At 44.8% G+C, this 18,657-nt stretch overlaps 1 protein-coding gene and 1 long non-coding RNA gene across 4 annotated transcripts in view; one reads left to right on the forward strand and one right to left on the reverse strand.

The window, feature by feature from the left end:
• St6galnac5 (ST6 (alpha-N-acetyl-neuraminyl-2,3-beta-galactosyl-1,3)-N-acetylgalactosaminide alpha-2,6-sialyltransferase 5) overlaps positions 1-18,657 on the reverse strand; it is a 162,326-nt gene that overhangs the window by 111,306 nt on the left and 32,363 nt on the right. The window lies entirely within an intron of this gene.
• Positions 1-18,657, forward strand: part of Gm46830 — a 95,440-nt gene that overhangs the window by 31,415 nt on the left and 45,368 nt on the right. Inside the window, exon 3 of one of the 3 annotated variants that reach the window (XR_003954688.1) lies at positions 1-9,157. This exon is cut by the window's left edge and continues 20,842 nt beyond it. The exons of the other annotated variants lie outside the window; for them this stretch is intronic. This is a non-coding gene — a long non-coding RNA (predicted gene, 46830). Of the gene's footprint in view, positions 9,158-18,657 lie in introns of those variants that run through there. 3 annotated transcript variants of the gene reach the window in all.

An 18,657-nucleotide genomic window follows, 5' to 3' on the forward strand; every position in this document is an offset into this window, starting at 1 on the left:
CAGCCAGCACTGAATAGGAAGACCTAATCATAAACAAACAAATAAATCTTTTGTAAGCAGAGCCCCCACCCTGTTCCATCTGAAGACTACAGTTTCCCCTTATTGTGATTACTCTAAATCAAGACATCTCAAGACCCTAGGTTTTGTTTTTGTTTGCTTGGTTTTTGTTTTGTTTTGTTTTGGCCAAGATGTTTATGACCACAGTCAACTTGATGAGATTGAGAATCATGTAGGACGTTTTAAAAGTGTACCTCTTGTGTGTTTGTAAAGGCATTTGCATTGCATTGACTCAGAAGGCTGTGGTGTAATGGATGGATTGGTCCCCTGATGGAGTCGTAACATGATGGCAGGAAGTGAAAAGGAGGAGGTGGGGCCTAGTTAGAGGAACTGGGTCATTGGGGACATGTCCTTGGCCACTAGCTATATCTTGGCCTGACCCCTTCCTTCATTCCAGGTCTGCTTTGTATTATCCACAAGATGGGAGACTTTACCACACGCTTCTGCAGCCATGATGGCTGCCTCACCAGGTCACAGACTCAGCAGGTAGAAACCAAGAGCCAATGGAAGTTACCAATGAAGCTGTTAAATGGTGGTCTTCCCAAGAGTCCAGGGAGCAGTTAACTCTACAGGAATTGTCCAAGTTCAGATTTCTGAATCTGTTGGAAATAAAAACCCAATCCCTTCACCTTTGATTCAGAACTCTCATAGGGATGCTCATTTCCTTCATCCGTATGAGATTCTCAAACCCTTAGAAGCTAGGTTCTACTCATCAAGCAAGATCCTCCTTGTGTTCAGCACACACACACACACACACACACACACACACACACACACACATACATTCCCCCCTCCCAAATCTGGCTCCTACTGACAGTTTTAGTCATTCGGTGGTGGTGCCATTTTCTACATAGGAACTCTCCCTCCTGGTGGGAGCAGAGAGACTCAGGAAGTTCAAGCAACTTACAAGGCTCGAAGAACTCATTAGACTTGGGAAGCCTAGAGGGTGGTAAGGTTCACAGGCGTCCTCTCTCCCTGCTGAAATAGAAGCTATGAGAAACTGCAGAGCAAAGCAGAATCTCAGGAGGAACTGACTCTTTTCTTGCTGTCACTGGCACTGGGGTGGGGGAGGGGGGCTTTCTGGTGAGGCAGCTCCTTTCCTGTCCTCAGATCAGAGAAGCCTTCATGCCTGTCCTCCTTGCTTGGGTGATAATCCACGTCTTAGTTAGGATTTTACTGCTGTGAACAGGCACCATGACCAAGGTAACTCTTATAAAGACAATATTTAAATGGGGATGGCTTACACGTTCAAAGGTTCAGTCCAGTATCATCAAAGCGGGAACATGGCAACATCCAGGCAGACATGGTGCAGGAGGAGCTGAAAGTTCTACCTCTTTATCCAAAGTAAGCCAAGGAGCAGACTATCTTCCAGGTAGCTAGGAGGAAGGTCTCAAAGTCCACCCCCACTGTGAAACACTTCCTCCAACAAGGCCACAGCCCCTCCAACAAGGCCATGCCTCCTAATAGTGCCACTCTCTGTGGACCAAGCATATTCAAACCGCCACAGCCCATTTCTATCTCAGATGGACAGCTGCTTTAGTTCCTCTTCAAGGCCAACAAACACAATGATCTCTCTTTCTGAAAAACCTCTGTTCTCCATCACATGCCCTCCCTGCTTTCTCATTCATGGCTCCCTTATTGCTGTCTAGCTTCCTGTATCTTGTTGAATCGCTAATCCTTCCCCAAGTTAGATGCTTGAGCTTTCATTTTTTAAAAAACATTTCTTGCAAGTCACCTACACACAGGAGCAGGGAGCTGTGATCATGTAGAAGAAAACGCCTTCGATGTTTGCCATTTATCTTTAATCCTTTTCCCAAAGAACCTACTAGAAAATACTGTAATTAATTCATCAGAGTTTCACTCTTCCCTCCATCTATTCTGGGGGGGGGGGAGATGAGGGTAAGGAAAAAGGAATCATAATAATAAGCCATTAAAAATTGACCATATGCATTTACAGTGACTACTACTGCTAGTCCCAAATACGGATTATATATAAAGCTGCCATTTAAGGACTTCACAGGGCAAAAGACTAAGTGACCGGCGGATTTATTGATGCAGAGAATGCTTGACCTGCATTTTGCACCAGAGTTGCAAGTGATTTATACATACAAGCAACGTCATATCAACACTGTCAGTGAGGTGCTACTATGGTGATGCTGACTTTGCTAGATAATAAGGCCAGAGTTGGAGTAAATGGCCAAAGGCTACAGAAGCAGTGGGGAGCGATCAGTCTTAGAAGGGTCAGCCTGCCTCCTACCCTAGCCTCTTTCTTTCCATCAAGTAGCAAAACAGACAGACAAAAACCAATTTTTTCAAGGCAGGGTTTTATGCAACCCAGGCCAGCCTTGAACTCACTATGTAGCAGAGGATGAGTTTAAACTCCTGATCCCCCTGCCTCCACCTTCCACATGCTGGGATTGCAGGTTTGTACCATTATGATGGGCCGACCCTATAACTTTGAGTCATCCAGTAGCTATGACAATGCTTTAAAGAACCTGGTAAAATTAACTATAGTAACATATTTATTAAACCCCAAATGTCAGAAATAATAATATTTTACATAAGTAGTGATACATTTTCTGAAAATATCTTCTGCCCTCAAAGAGGCTGAACTTTTGTCAAATCTTGCAGCCAAGTTAGTAATATGCCTTGAGAGCATTCAAATCTGTGGACTTAACCTGCTGCCCTACTGTGTACTCAGCCTGTGTAAGTTTACCTGCTTTTAAGAGAACGATGTGACCAACCTTTCTATGCCTTGGATTTCCCACACAACCAGCGTTACAACCTAAACTAATGCATAGCATTAATATCAACTATGTACTTCTTACTGACCCAGAATGAGTGTGTACGCATGTGTGTGTGTGTGTGTGTGAGAGAGAGAGAGAGAGAGAGAGAGAGAGAGAGAGAAAGAGAGAGAGAATCATTTACTGAAAATGTCGACAGGCTGAAAGCAACCTCAAACAAAACAAATAGCCACCACAAGGGTTGGACTATAGATTGATAATGTCTATGAGTACTATTCTGAGTGCTATACTGGGTCAGTGAACTACCTCCTTCCCTTGTAAAACTGTTACAGAGTTTGTTCTGCAAAGAATCCCTTGTTCTTCCCCAGCGCCATGTTTTCTGTCCCATTTGATAAATAAAGCCCTTTGTTAGGGACAGGTACAACAAACAAGTGACAGGAAACTATCACAAATGCACACACACATGCCCACATACATGCACACACATGCACACACCCACACCAGATAGCCTATAGACAGGCCAGTAACCACAGATTACAGACAGGAAACCAATGGAGAGAAGAGGGTTTTTAAAATTTGGTCTCACTCTCAAGCAAACTCCAAGAGGAACTTTCTGTTTCATTCCTAAACGTGAGACCAACATAGTTTCATATTTTGCATGTAATCGATCTACTTAGTAAGCTAGTTTAACTACATTGTCAAAGCTGGTGTGTGGTTTATGATTCTGGTATGCACATGGTGGTGACAACTGCATGTGACTGGTGGCTGCCGTAATGGGTCACCCCGCTTTACACCACACTTTTCTAGAACACTGTCCTGTCGATAGCAAAGCCCCAGGCTTTAGCTGCATTTGCTTTTTAATATGAGGCGATGCTTTGTGCATTCAACCTGAAACTTGAAGGCGCATGGGTTGGGCAAACAGCTACTGGGTTAGTCCGTCCATCTGACATGACGTGTTAGGCACGATTTAAAGAATGCCAAGTGTTCCCTTTCAGTAACATTTGCCAGAGCGTGATTCTGGCCTGGCATACTATAACGGGAATGGCTGTAACGCATTACGTCACACAGACAGTTGGCAAAGGATGGACGTGTGAGTTCAGCCTTCATGAGGAATCCCATTAGGACAAGGACGTTGACCTTTGTTTCCTGTTCGCTCCCTGCTCTGAGGGGAGGAGGGAAGCATCTGAGCTCCGGGTAAAACCTGAAACTATTCTCTCTCCTTCCTTGGTAGTGGACATGGCGCAGGATAAATAACTACCAAACGATGAACAGGAAGCCTGTCTCAGGCTTGCTCTGCCCACGCTTACTCAGGGTATCCCCATCCCATCAAGCATCAAAGAGGGCACCACTCTTCACATGGCTCCGAACTGGTCCTCACAGTACACAGTTGATCTTCTAAAGGGCAGCGTGACACCCAGTGTTTACAATTATGCCAGAATCACAAATAAGCAACTTTTATAGTTTCAGGAACAACCTCTACGGATAACTCATTAATCAAACATAAGTGCTTAGAGAATGTGATAATGCCATACATTAGACAGGCATAAAGGAGACGGTGACATTTTATTCTTGCCAAGAGGAACAAAATGAGGTAGAGATGATTGGAGACCCACAGTTAGGGGTGAAGAAAAAAAAAACATGTCGCATCCCATGAAAACAAAGGCACAAAGGAAGAACATGGAGGCCCCATTGCAAACACAAGGCCGTGGAACCGCAGATTGAATGTTATGTATCACAGTTCTGTCAAGAGAGAGAATTCTCCACCCGGGGCTATTTTTCTCAATATGCATGCATGCTTTTACATTGTAGAGTTGGTCCTTGGTCAGTCTTGATCACTTTCCCAACAGTGACAAGAGAAAAGTGGTCTCACTTGGCTGTTGAGTGAGGACCACAACTCCTCTGTGTTTTCCGCCATCCCCTCTGCGCTCTCTGATCCAGCACTATTTATAGTCCTGAGAGGCTGAAAGTCTGTCCGTGCGTGCAACAACAGAGAAGCAATAGGATTTCTAAAATACATTTGTGTATCCATTAAAATATTACCTGAGAGTCTTTAAGGATGTAGGAAGAGACACGTCTTACAGGCACAAAGCCTGAAATGAAATCATTAGGTACTATCTGAAGACATTACGATCTCTATATAGGGACTGGAGTTGTGGCCCAGTTGGAAGAGAGCTTGCACTACATAATCTAGACGTGATGGCACATGGCCACTCGTTCTGGCACAGGCAGAGGCAGGTGGATGAGCGGTTGAGCATCACCTTCAGTTACTTGGGGAATTTGAGGTCAGTCAAGGCTAAAGACTCTTCTAAAAAAAAAAAAGATGAAGTGTTTTATACACAAACTTAAAAACCATTGTGCTGTAGGGACATCTCAGCTTGGGGCAGTAACACAGTTAAAGTACTTGCCCAGCATGTTTGAAGTAATGTGTTCTACCCACCAGTACTCCACCCTTTCTCAGAAGGAACATCCTAACTGAAGAGATAACAGACACATTGGGAAATATTTGCAATATGTGACGAGCAAGGCATATGGATTTTTTAACATGAAATAAAGGTTCACAAGGCAGTTTTAAGCTTGATAAAAATTTCAACTTAAAACAGGAAGTTTTCAAAGTCGATGAGTAGTGAGTGTATGGGGACATGTTTGAGGGGGTATGGTGATGTCTCAGTGAATACTTGCTGTGCAAGCACAGGGTACAGCCGGATCACCAGAATCCACACTTATAAAAGCTGGGCGCAGTGATACATGCATCTAATCCCAGTGCTGCAGACACAGGTGAAAGCAAGTCGATGGTCATCCCTGGAGCCCACTGATCACACGGCCTGGCCTATTTCATGAGTCAGGGAGAGACCCTTCTCAAAAGAAAACCACAAAACTCAAAAATAAATGCCCGACAAATGGCTGTTATGCTTGCCCTCTAGGCGCATGTCAGTCTGTATACATGGGGCACTAGCACCCAATTGATTCAGTCAAGCATGAAGACTAGGCCCAGGAATCCTGCATGCAGTGCCCTAAAGAGCTGTGTGTGTAGGTTCCTGAGACTTGGTGACACCAGGGCTGTGAGCTACAGTGTGTCTCTTTAGGTCACAGACATCTCTTCTAGGGAGGTTTGTCTCTTGTGATCTCATGAAGTATTAGTTTTCAAGTACCAAACAGGCAAATTTTTGAAATAACACTTTGTTTCCCATGGACTTAAGAATAGAAGAAATGGCCACTTGCATTAACTGAGCCACGAGGAGCATTAGAACCTCAGTGTACATTTGTGTATTTACGTTTAAAACACTCAAGGATGGAATGTACGTTACTGGATGTACATGCCACTTGGATTGCCTGCTGACTACCTGTCTTCTTTCCTGCCTACCTGCCTGTCTGTCCACTTTTCCTCTTTAGCATGTGTGCATGTGTGTCTGTCTGTCTGTCCACTCATCTCTCTCTCTGTGTCTCTCTATCTCTCTGTCTCTGTGTATATCTCTGTCTCTGTGTGTGTGTGTGTGTGTGTGTGTAAGCATACACAAGCCACAGTGAATGTGTGGAGGTCCTGCAATCAATCTCAGGCCACCATACTACCATACTTTGCTTTTCTTGTCCTGATATAAAATATTGGCTGGAGAAATGGCTCAGTGGTTAAGAGCACTGATTGCTCTTCCAGAGGTCCTGAGTTCAAATCCCAGCAACCGCATGGTAGCTTACAGTCATTTGTAATAGAATCCAATGCCCTCTTCTGGTGTGACTGAAGACAGCTACAGTGTACTTACATATAAATAAATAAATAAATAAATAAATAAATAAATAAATATTCTACTTAGATGGTCATATCTAATAACACAGGCTTTGGAACTTAGCACATCACAGTGAGAATGTCTGTTTCTTGAACTCTCACAGTAATAGACAGAAGAACTTGGCATTGGTTTGAGGATGTTAGTGATTGACAGCAGATCACGGGCTTGGTTCTGGCCCATTCCATGCTATGGCCTTCAAGCAGGAGTGACTCTTGTATAAAACGTAAAACTATCTTTGGTTATGAATTAGTAAATCTAAGCAGATTGTCAGAATCTGTAAAGAAACAAGGTTATCCAAGTCTTACTTGTTTTACTTTCAAACCACATGAACGAAATCTATGTTGACTGCTCAGGGATCTACACTAGGCAGAAATGAGTGGACCCAAAGACTGCACGTTCCTCAGTTCTTGAAGATGTCATGGGTTCCCCTGGTTACCTTAGCTAAGATCATTCTCAACCTGAAATGGTGGGCATTTGACCTCCTGGGATTCTAGACACTATAGCCATTGATGTCCCCCAGTGATGGGGTGTTAGGGACCATGGCCATATATGGAAGTCCTTGAGAAGCCAAAGAAAAATGTTTAAACTAATCTCTCTATAAAGAAGTCATTGCAGAAAATTGAGACACACAGAATTCTAGACAGTGTATAGGATGTTTTGATGCTCTCCGGGAAGTCTGATAAATGTTAGACATAAAGATTGATCTCGTGGACCTACCACCATTCAATGAATACTCCACACTTCCATACGAAGTTCTAGTGACTGCTACATCAAAATGCATGGGCTGGACTGACTACAAGAGAGCTGACTTGAATGGACCTTCCTGTTAGAGACATTGTCCCCACATGCTCAGGGGATGGAGCAAGCCTTCAGTGTTCTGCTGTGGGCTTCTCAGATTTATATTTTGAGTGAAAGGCCCATGGAAATGAGAAAGGAGTAAACAGACCCAAGTTTGTGCTTTTTGGGGATAAAAGTAGTCTCTCACTCATTGGGAAGTACAGGGTCTCAGTTCTCAGTTCAAGCCTGGGATTAGGTACATGGACACACACACACACACACACACACACCCACACACACCCCACACATACACACACACATACCACATAAACACACACATACACACACATGCACATACACACACCACACATACACACATGCATACAAGCACATACCACACACACACCCCACACATACACACACACCCCACACATACACACACACATACCACATAAACACACACATACACACACATGCACATACACACACCACACATACACACATGCATACAAGCACATACCACACACACACCCCACACATACACACACACCCCACACATACACACACACATACCACATAAACACACACATACACACACATGCACATACACACACCACACATACACACATGCATACAAGCACATACCACACACACACACCACATACACACGCACACACCTGCTTCCCCAACCCTGCAGCCATCTATCTCTCTCCTCTTTAGTATCACAGTGGGGCTGATTCCCCCCACTCTGTTTTGATGCTCATCTTAGTATGCTCACGCTGCGTTTATTTGACCATGTTTTCTGTAAGACTTTCACTCGATACATTTGCTAAGGGCCTGGAGTGCAGCATGTAGTAACTTTGCTTTGGAATGGCACATTAATTTTTAAAGCGGACACATTACAGTTCTGTGAATATCTGTGTAGTATTTACTAGATGTGACAGTGCATGGTAGGACCTTGGAATCACGCTTTTTCCATCATTCTGTGTCCAACCCAGAAGCTGAACCTCTGCAGGACTAGAGACTGAGTGATAACTTCACTATTCATGTCTAGTTGGCAACTCATGCCTCCCATCTGGGCTGCTCCACATCCTGTCCCATGGCTATAAAGTTCATATCTACCCTTCTCTGATAGCCCCCCTAGCCCCCATCTTCCTTATATCTTTGCTTTGCATTATGTCAAGTTCAAAACTTTAAAACTCAGCTTCTTTCGAAATAAGTGTAGACTCTAATACAGTTCTGAAGAAGAGTACAGAGAGCCTGTGTTATGCTACACTAACATTCCTTGCTAGTAGCACCTTGCAAATGCATACTCCAGGGTGTCTTAGCCACATAGTAACAACATGGACAGCAGCTAGATACAAAACATTCCCGACTCCTTTTGGTGGCACTTTTCCAGAGTGGCATCCTTCTTCTGCCTGTGGATTCTAGTTGCCCCAGCACTTTGTTGTCCATGCTGAATTTCAAACTGAATGGCTGCGGCACTATTTCTGGGCACTCTGTTCTGTCCCCCTCTGTCCACCTGTCTTGTGATGCTGTGTCATTTGGTTACTGTAGCGCTGTGTCATTTGGTTACTGAGTTCCACTGCACAGGGTAAGTGTTCTCCCCTGATTGCTTTAGAAGGAGGTTCCAGCTGCTCCAGGACTCTGCCTTCCCCTGTAGATTTTAGCATTGGCTTCTCAGAGGCTACAAAATTTTTGCTGTGATCCGATTGGAATGGCAACCAACCAGTGGATTGGGGGACAATTCACAGGTACAATGTCGACTTTTCCGTGAGTACAGCAGGCCTCTCCCTAGATTTAGAACTTTTAAAGATGGATAGATAAGCTTCACTGATATTTTGTGGGGTTTAGCATAATGTTTCTGTCCATGTTAGGTTTATATCTAAATATTCATTTTCTTTGGGGTTTTGAGTTTCAAGTTTTATTGCCATATGACCGTTGAGAATAAATAGGAATACAGTTGTTTTGTGCCTATCCATCTTTTCTGCTGTGATGATGCGTAACCTACTATTCCTAGCAGCTCTTATGTATGTGCATAGTCATGAGCATGTAAATGCACACGCATGTGCATGTGATGTACAGATGTGTGAATACGTGTGTAGACAGAGCTTGGGGTATGGTGGTTTTTATGGGACTGTTCTATTCTCCCAGGTCGTCAAGAGTAGGAAGGTAAAGCTTCTAGCGTTGGGTTATCTTCCCAGCTGCTGTGGTGATGTTTATATTTTACTCTGGTACAGGTAGTGCCTGCCTCCTTGATTAGATTCTCCTTATCCTCAATGGAAGAAAACCGGTAGCTTTTATGGATTTTGTTGATGGATAGATAAGCTTTTGGTTTCATTGATTTTCCCCCCATTTTCTTGCATTGCTTCTCTTCTTTATATTTAGGATCACAACCCCTAGACAAGGCAGGAGAGCTCCTCTCTTCTCTCGTTTTTCCTTGCGTCTTCCGGTGCGGGTTGGCTTCTATTGTCCCACCAGACATTTCTTGGAAGAGACGGAAGGACTTCTGAGATCAGACAGGCATGTGGGCATGTCCGTAGGAAATTGTCTTGATTATTGATTAGTGTCAGGAGGCCAGCCCACTGTGGGTGGAACCATCCCTAGGCAGGTGAGATGAAGTCATCCCTTTTCTCCTCAAGTTGCTGTTGGTCCTGGGATTTATCAGAGCAATGGAACATTTCTGTCTTTTCTCTGTGCCTTCTGTGTTGGTGGAAGGCTCATTTCTCTCCCTTTCCAAGGTGGAACACCCCCTTTTCTTCCGTGGTTTCTGGAAGCATGTTGTATATGCTGACTTTGGCTTTCTCCTTCATCTCTTCACTCCCTATATACATTAGTTGCCCCTGCATTCTACCCCAAACAAAGCTCACCCCGCCCTAGGCACGACCCACTACTCAATTACCTGTTTCTCTCCCCCACCCCAGTGCTTCATGCCAGTAGCCGCATGCCTGCCTCTACTCTCTCCTCCCTCGCTGGGGTACTAGCTCGTGTTGTGACTCAGTTCACTTCTGATTCTGTTTCCCCGCTCCTACCTCTCCTGACACTAACCGCTCCCACTCACCACCCACAGTAACCTCTGCATTTTTCTTTCTACCTTTTGTCACCTGGCCTATAGCCTGCCTGTTCCCTACGAAGCCGTGATCTTTGGCATCACCTTGTGATTGGTGTCTCCACACTAAACAGTATCCAATTGCTTGGGCAGTCACTCATCAAACAAACGCCTGATGGGCCATATCTGTTAGAATTGGCAGGTGGTTTTGGGCCGGCTGCTGCTCCCTGGCCCAGCTGTCACCAGCACAGGAAGGTAGTGTGGGTCCCTGACAGCACAGGAAGGTAGTGTGGGTCCCCTGACAGCACAGGAAGATAGTGTGTGGGTCCCCAGGATGTTGTGCCTAAGAAACAACAATGTTAGAGCTGAAAACACTGACAGTAAAGAGCAACTTAAAACCCCTGGCTGGGTATGCCAGACTGCATGAATTATGATCTGTACGGTTTTTATTAAAAAGAGCTAAGCAGATTGCTAGATGATTGATACATTATATCTGAGCTGTCACTTTTTTTAAAAAGCCATTAATACTTTTAGGCTGAAGTTCCTTCTCACTTTGAGTTACATTCATCTGAAATTCACCCAGGAGTATCAGGGAGATGGCTTTCTTCCCTTAAGATGTCAGAGAATGGTAAGGTCGATTTATAGAGAGTCACTGAATTGATAGGATTTAAATTTTTAATTATGTAAATTACTAAATTTTGTTATTTCTTTGTGGGAGGTAACATTCAAAATCTTGTTGGCGCTTCTCAAGCCCAGGTGTATAAAATCTACTCAAGGGCTGGACGTATTGTTAGGTGTGGTGGACCACGCCTTTAATCCCAGCACTCGGGAGGCAGAAGCAGGCAAGGACCCTGTGAGGTTGAGGCCAGCCAGTTCTAGGACATCTGGGCTACACAGTGAGAACCCTTCCCTCTAAGGAAGAGTTGGTTCTAAGAGAGCTCCTTTCCTTTCCTGGACAGGAACGGCATGCAGATAAACACACACCTCCTCCCTCTCCTCTCTAGTTCTAGCTCACTGTTGTGTTTTCTAAACTAATTTACATGTCAAATAAACACCATGATAAATACGAATACAGCATAGCATCACACGATACGATACGGGACATTACCGCTCGCTACCTCCCGCCCCCCATTTTCACCTCCAAGCTTCCACACAGATTTCCACCTCATTTAAGGTTGTATTCATGGCGTGGTTTTGTTTTTCTGATTCTTTTATCAGTTCTCAGTGCAACAGGTCATGGGCCTTTTCTATTTCTGCATGCACAGTGCTCACACATCTGTCCAGGAGCACCCTGATTCATGTTCTTACTGCAGCTTTGACTCCCTAATCGAAGCTTATCTTGGGGCAAAGGTATCTGAGTTTGCTGAGCGTATAACAAAGAAAGGTCAGACGTTTATTAAGCTGCTATGAATGCTTGACTTGGTCTTTGGGAATTTAGCTTAGCTCTGCCCACATTTACTCAGCATTATACCCCGTGAGGCACTAGGGATACGGAGTGAATTAACACACATTCTTAAACCAAAAACTATATGCTCTAGACAACCGGACAGCCAAGGGCACGCCCCCTAGACAACCCAGCAGCCAAGGACACGCCCCCTAGACAATCCAACAGCTAAGGACACGCCCCATGCGCCACAAACACTGCATATTTCCTTTGGCCGCCTTGTATTGTTGAGTGAGAAATGTGTGTTAGAGAAGACTCAGACAAGACTCCTGAGACACCGCTGGACCAACAGATGGAAAACCATTAGGGATGGTGTCGACAATCTGTGGGGATTTAGGGAAAACCCACAGTGAGCAGAGCTGTTAGGGACAATGGCACAGACATTCTCTGCAAATTTGAAAAGCTGTGAGCTCGCTGTCTCTAGTGAGTAAGAAGGCTGGTGGGAATGGCTGAGTGGTGAGGGCGGTCTGGTCCTGCTAGGAAGCTTCACTTAGACCTGACCCAGATGTCCTTGTGAGGTGGGGGAGCCATTTATGTGGAGAGAGCCATGAATGTGTTAGTTCTTCAGCAAGATCGCCCCCAGCTACACAGAGGGTATGAAAGGATATAAAACTAGAAAGCCTCCCATTTTAGAGGCTGCATTCTTGTGTGTGTGTGTGTGTGTGTGTGTGTGTGTGTGTGTGTGTGTGTGTAATAGACACAGCTTATTTATGAGAATTCTTTCTTTTCTGTTCAGTTAAGAAGTGCGTTTGGCTCCACATGTCAAACTTCAGTACATTATAAGCAGAAAGAAGGGTGCAGAGCATCTGAGGTCTGCTTGGGGAATTGTTCTTCTGTTCTTCTGACTTCTCTTTTCAGAAGCGAAACATTGGTAAAAATGACATAAAAACACTTGACAGTGAAAATGATTTTGTTTGTGATTTCTTCATTTCTTAACAGTCATAGAAGCCAGGGAGGAGAGTTCAGGTACTCGAACAGCTTGGGTCTTTCGCATGGCTCCATTCTCTGAAGAGGGTTAGCTAGCCAATGGGTTGGCTTGTTAAAAAGAGTGTTTTACATGCTGTTTAGCATGATGGTTAAGTTCTATGGCATCTGACTAGGCATGAGGTGCCCTGCTGCTTGGTAAAATGCATTTTGAGGTTGTTTGGATGGGATTCACACACGATGCAATAGACTGGGAAAGGCAGATTGGCTTTGCCAGTGTGTGTGTGTGTGTGTGTGTGTGTGTGTGTGTGTGTGTCCTCCAAACAACTGAAGACCTGGCTGGGACTAAAACCCTGAAGAGTGTGGATTAGGGGTGCGGATGCCTTGAATAGAAAGCCTCTTCCTGTCTTTGGCCCCAAATTCAAACCTTGGCCTTTCTTTGTCCTTTGACCTGCCAACTTTTGGACTGACCCCTGACCTGCCTGAATCTCTAGCTTGCCCCTGAGGACCCCTCTCCACAATGACACACAACAATTCACTGTGGACCTATTGTGCACTTTCCAGTAGATACAACAATCATGATTTTTGCCAGGGGGACTTTGAATCACTGAAAAGTAGACTTTCCAGGCAGGCCTGACTTATGAGCTGTGGTCACCTGAATCCCAGTATAGCTGAGAATACAGCCAAGACATGCATAGATGACAGTAAGGTACCATTGTGCAATGAGACATCAGGCTTAGACCTGCACAGGAGCTGGAAGAGAAACACTATTGATTGTGGGAGTTTCTGACTCCACTCCCCAAGACCAAGGAATGGCACCTGCATACAGCAGACAGCAGGGTTGCTGGTGCAGTCTTGGCTTTCCTTTTCTGATTAAAAAGAACTAGGATGAAGAAGAGAGGAGGGTAGAGCCTCTTTGGTAATGTGCAGCTGTTTAACATGAGCAGTTGGAGACAAAGCTGAGCAGCTGTGCACAGCTGTGTGGCTGGCACAGCCCGGTCTTTCTTGCTGTGCGGATGCTCTCACCTCCCACCTGCAGACTGCTTCACAGGCAGGCAAGCTTTCAGCCAGGATGGAATTCCCTCTTTGGCTCACAGCTAAAAGACACCCCTGCCCCAGTACTCTGCATGCAGAGATGGCAGGGGGGAGATCTTCTGCACAGTAGAGCATCAGCCGGTTGACTTTGCTTCTTGTGCAGATGACTCTGTGGACCTCCCTTGACTTTGGCTGAAAACGTATTTTCTCTTCACTTTTCAAATCCTCAAATGAACCATGATGATTGCTATGAACGTGTTGAAACCTCAGGATCTACTCCAGCCTCAGTTTCCCTGTCGGAGATTCGGGGACTTTTCTCATTGCCCCGATGAGAGTCAAGCACCCGATACAAAGCAAGCAGGTTGGTGGGTCAGAGGAAATCAGTCCACTGTGGAGGACAAGCCTGGTGACAGGGTGGCTTGGTCCAAGGTGCTAACAGGAAGCAGAGAAAAGGGGATTCCAGGGCTCGGCTGGCTTTCTCTATTTCCTTTTTCATTCAGTCTGGGACCCCTGGGCCATTGGATGGCGCTACCAAAATACAGGGTGGGTCTTTCTTCCCTCAGTTAAACTTCTCTGGAAACTCCCTGGCCGGTACACTCAGAAGTGTTGCCCCAGGAGTTTCCTCATCCAATCAAGTTGGTGATGGAAATGATCTATCACAGCGAGCACGGTGGGGCAGAGATCTTCAGGTGCTTCTGGTATGGGTGGATGTTGTAGTTTGAATGAAAATGGTTCCCATAGGCTCATGTATTTGAACGCTTAGGTACCAACTAGTGAACTGTTTAGGAAGGATTAGGAAGTATGCCTTTAGGGATGGGCTCAAAGCTTTAAAAGCCTGGGCCAGGCTCAAGGTCTCTCTCTTTCTGCTGTCTGTGGATCAGGATGTAAATTTCTAAGGTATTGCTCCAGCGCCACGCCTGTCTGCTTCCTATTATGATGATTGTGGTGGGCTTAGCTTGCTTAGAGCCCAGTTTTGATCCGCTACACGTCTCCTGGGTGAATGTGGCAGTTTGAATATGAAACGCTTTCCACGGGCTCCCAGGGTTAAATGCACCCAGGTGGTGGGAGCTATTTTGGGGAGCTTCTAGGAGAAGGAGCCTGGCTGGAAGAAGTAGGTCAGTCACTGGGGAACCGGACCCTCCACCTCTCTCAAGTCACAGCAATGTAGAAGTAACTAAAGCAGGGCTGGACCTGAATGATGCTCTCTTCTGCGAGTGTACTCATTGGCAGGTAATGTTTTCCTAATGCATGACCTAAGAAGCAGAAGTTTATAAACACCGGGCTTTCGAAAAGAAAATTTCATAAATCATCGCTGTCTAAATGTTTACCCACCAGCATATATACTACTAACTTTATGGAAGTATACATAGAGCCCAGGGTATTAGTGAACATGCCTTCAAACTCACACTGATACATCCTCTAGTAAAAGTGTAACTGGGATAATGTAGTCATTGGGATTTAATGAGTTTGTTTTCTTGGTGCATATGTGTGCGCCTGTAGTTAAGAGATAACTTCAACTGTCGCCCCTCTTGTGACATCCATGTTATTTTTTGACATAGGAACTTTCATTGGCTTGGAACTTGCCAATCATGCTAAAACGGCTATCCCAAGCCACAGGGCTCCTCCTGTCTCTGCAGCCCCAGTCTGGCTCACAAGAGCCTGTTACTGCCTCAGACATCTTTACACAGGTTCTGGAGGTAGACCTCAGGTCCTCATACTTGCATAGTGAAAGCTTTTACGTTTAAGTTGATAAAAAAATCATATAAGTGTTTCACCAATTACCAAACTGATGATTTAGACTAGAAAAAAGTAAAATCCCCTTATCTTTGTCTCCGGGGAAGTGTTAGGTTGATTTCTTTGGGCAATCAATGCCGACAGCTAGCATGCTACCCTCTGGGATTACTATATTTATGTGGCTTGTATTTTTTCTCAAAGATCAAAAAAAATCATGTACCTTTAACCACAGCAATTGTGACAGTGCGTATCGCTGCCTGCATGTTCTAATTCCATGATTGCATACATTTGCACAAATTATATAATAAGATGCAATTATGATAATTACAGAGGAATAGGCAACAATTGAAAAAAATTACAAAGTGCCCCTAAAATAACACTAAATTATAAGAAAACCAGCAGACAAACCAATACACAAAAGGAAAGTGTTTGAAGATGAACCCAACTGTAAACCAGCAAGCATCCCAGTGAGAAGTCGTTGACTGAGCACACTGATAGGCGTGCTACGGCAGGACAGACCCATCTAAGGATAAAGTATTTTCATTACCGTGTGAATGGTTAACACCGTGACTTTCCAAAACATATTATGACAAGAGAACCCTTCTCCTCGCTTATTTCTTATTGTTACTTCAAAGACAAGAGGAAGGATAATTACTACAGTCATAAAGCACAGACAACTCTATGGAATTTTAAGTAGGATGAGCTGGCTCCACTGTGATTTTCTTGTCTTTTTCCCTATCAGCACCGTCTCCAAGTGCATATCATGTTCAAGGATATATAGCCTGAGAATCTTTGTCTAATAATTTTCTTCTTAGGAAAATCACAGCCGTAAGACAAATGACGTGGCTCACACATTGGAGTCATCTATAAATTGTCGCGTGTTTTATTTACATCCCAATTTCTCACTTTGCTTTATATTTCAGACAAATGTCATTAATATAAAAATTGGGGAGCTTGTCTCTTTGGTTTCTTGTGCAGTTATTTTATTGAATCCGTGGCTACATCTTGGCAGACCATGACAATGAAAAATTAACACCCTGACAGGCTAGAATTCTTCACAAAGCAACTTAGATTCATCTCCACACTGTCCTTTTTCATAGTCCCTGCCTTTTCTAAGCACTGAGCTGAGTTTCTTATTTACTATATATGCAGTGTTACATGGTAAGCCCGTGTGCTGGGGCTTCCCATCAACATAACACCCACTTTACAGATATGGAAACTGACTCCTTATGGAGAGATATGCCAGAGGTTACAAAGTACTTGAGTCAAAATGTGAACCAGTCAACAGTTTTGTGACTTCAAGCAGTGCACAGGTTATGAGGCTGTGGAGGTACAAGGTCATGCAGCTCCAGAGGTGCAAAGATGGATGCAGCATGGCGGCAGCAGAGATGTCTTATAAGTAACAGAGACACAGACAGCCACGATCTGAACAGAAAGTTCTGAGATGCCTGAAGGTTTTTACCATGAGACCAGGGCAGCACCAGAGCCCTCTTAGGGTGGTCCCAAAGATGCTCTATGTATTTTATACCCTGGAAACAGAGTTTTAAAAAACACTGGGAAGTGATACTCCAAAGGCAGGGTGAATCAGATTCCTTGATTGTTCAGACTAACACATAATCACATACATATGCTTTCAGGTTTTCAGGGCAGTGATGCACGCGTGAAACCAAACGTACACTGATTAGATGATTAGTGGTAAAATGTATTTATTACAGCAGATGGTCATTAAGCATCGTCCCTGGGTCAGTCACTATGCAAGGCTGCGAGAGCGTGAGAATGAGTAACCAGGAAGTGCCTGCCTTTGTGCAAGTGCATACTCCTCCAAATAACCCAGCGGAGCATGTGCTGTATTGTGAAAGGAAGGCAAGGTGTTACACACACACACACACACACACACACACACACACACACACACGACAGCTCCAAGCACAATGGCCTAGAGAAAGGAAGACCTAAGGAGATGTTGTAGAGGATCAAGTGAAGAGGAAAGGCAAGAGCCTAGTGTCCGGTGCTAGAGAGGAAAATGCGGGCTATGGCCTAGACCCACCCTTTAGGGTGTGGTCAGACCTTATCACCAATCTCAGGAGTTAGGAGGCGGGGCCTGTGGAGCATGCGACAGGACTGATGCCTTCAAGAAAGAGCCTCACCTTTCTGCCATGAAATAAAACAGTGCCAGGAAAATCGTCTCCCAGGAAGAGGCTCCTTGCCACACATCACATGTGCAGGTAGGGGCCTTGACCTTGGACTTCTTGCGATTTATACCTGAGAAAAGGTACATTTCTGTTGTTTATAAACTACCCACTCAGCGGTGGTTTCTAACAAGCTCCTGTTGAAATTCAGTCTCCACTTTGAGATAGAAACGCCATCAAATTATGACGGTAAGAAGTGAGGCCTTTGAGAAGTAATCAGAACTGATTGACATCTATCGTCAAACTGCCTTCCAGATATTTATGTGAACATCTGTAGATCTGGGCTGTTCCAAACCTTGGTCAGAGAAGCTTCTTTTTGTATTGGGCAGTGATCACACAGAGACACAGTAGTGTTCCAAGTGCTGAGAAAAATAATGGCAGCAAGAGCTCAGCCACAGAGGGAACTTCAATACCTCCTCACTGGCCACGCCCACTGACCACGCCCCATCGTCCATCCCCCACTGACCATACCCACACTAACTACAATACACTGTCCACCGACCTACAGGGCCTGCCCCACTGTCCACACCCCCACCGGCCATGCTCCGTTGACTATGCCTCCACTGACACTGACTACGCCCCCTATGGCCATGGCCCCATAAAGCTTGTAGAAGATTGGAGAAGAGAGTTGAAGAATGTAAAAGCTGGACGGTGGAGACGAGTGCAGTGAATGCCATCCTCGTGACATAACATGGCGTTATATACATGAACACACAGCAGCTGTGGTAACCTACACACGATCGATCTGTCAAGATCAGGCCAGTTAAAAGCGCCAGCATGGACTGGGGTGGGGCTTCTGAAGCCTTGCCCCGTAGCTGTAGGACTGATGGCTGCTGAGAGACAGAGTCCTTTCTCTAGGAGTGTGGCCACTGGTATATCCCTATATTCCAGTGAGTGACACTAAGTTCCTATGCATATGCAGCCC

Source organism: Mus musculus, chromosome 3 (genome assembly GCF_000001635.26).
Source record: "Mus musculus strain C57BL/6J chromosome 3, GRCm38.p6 C57BL/6J".
NCBI classification, from domain to species: domain Eukaryota; kingdom Metazoa; phylum Chordata; class Mammalia; order Rodentia; family Muridae; genus Mus; species Mus musculus.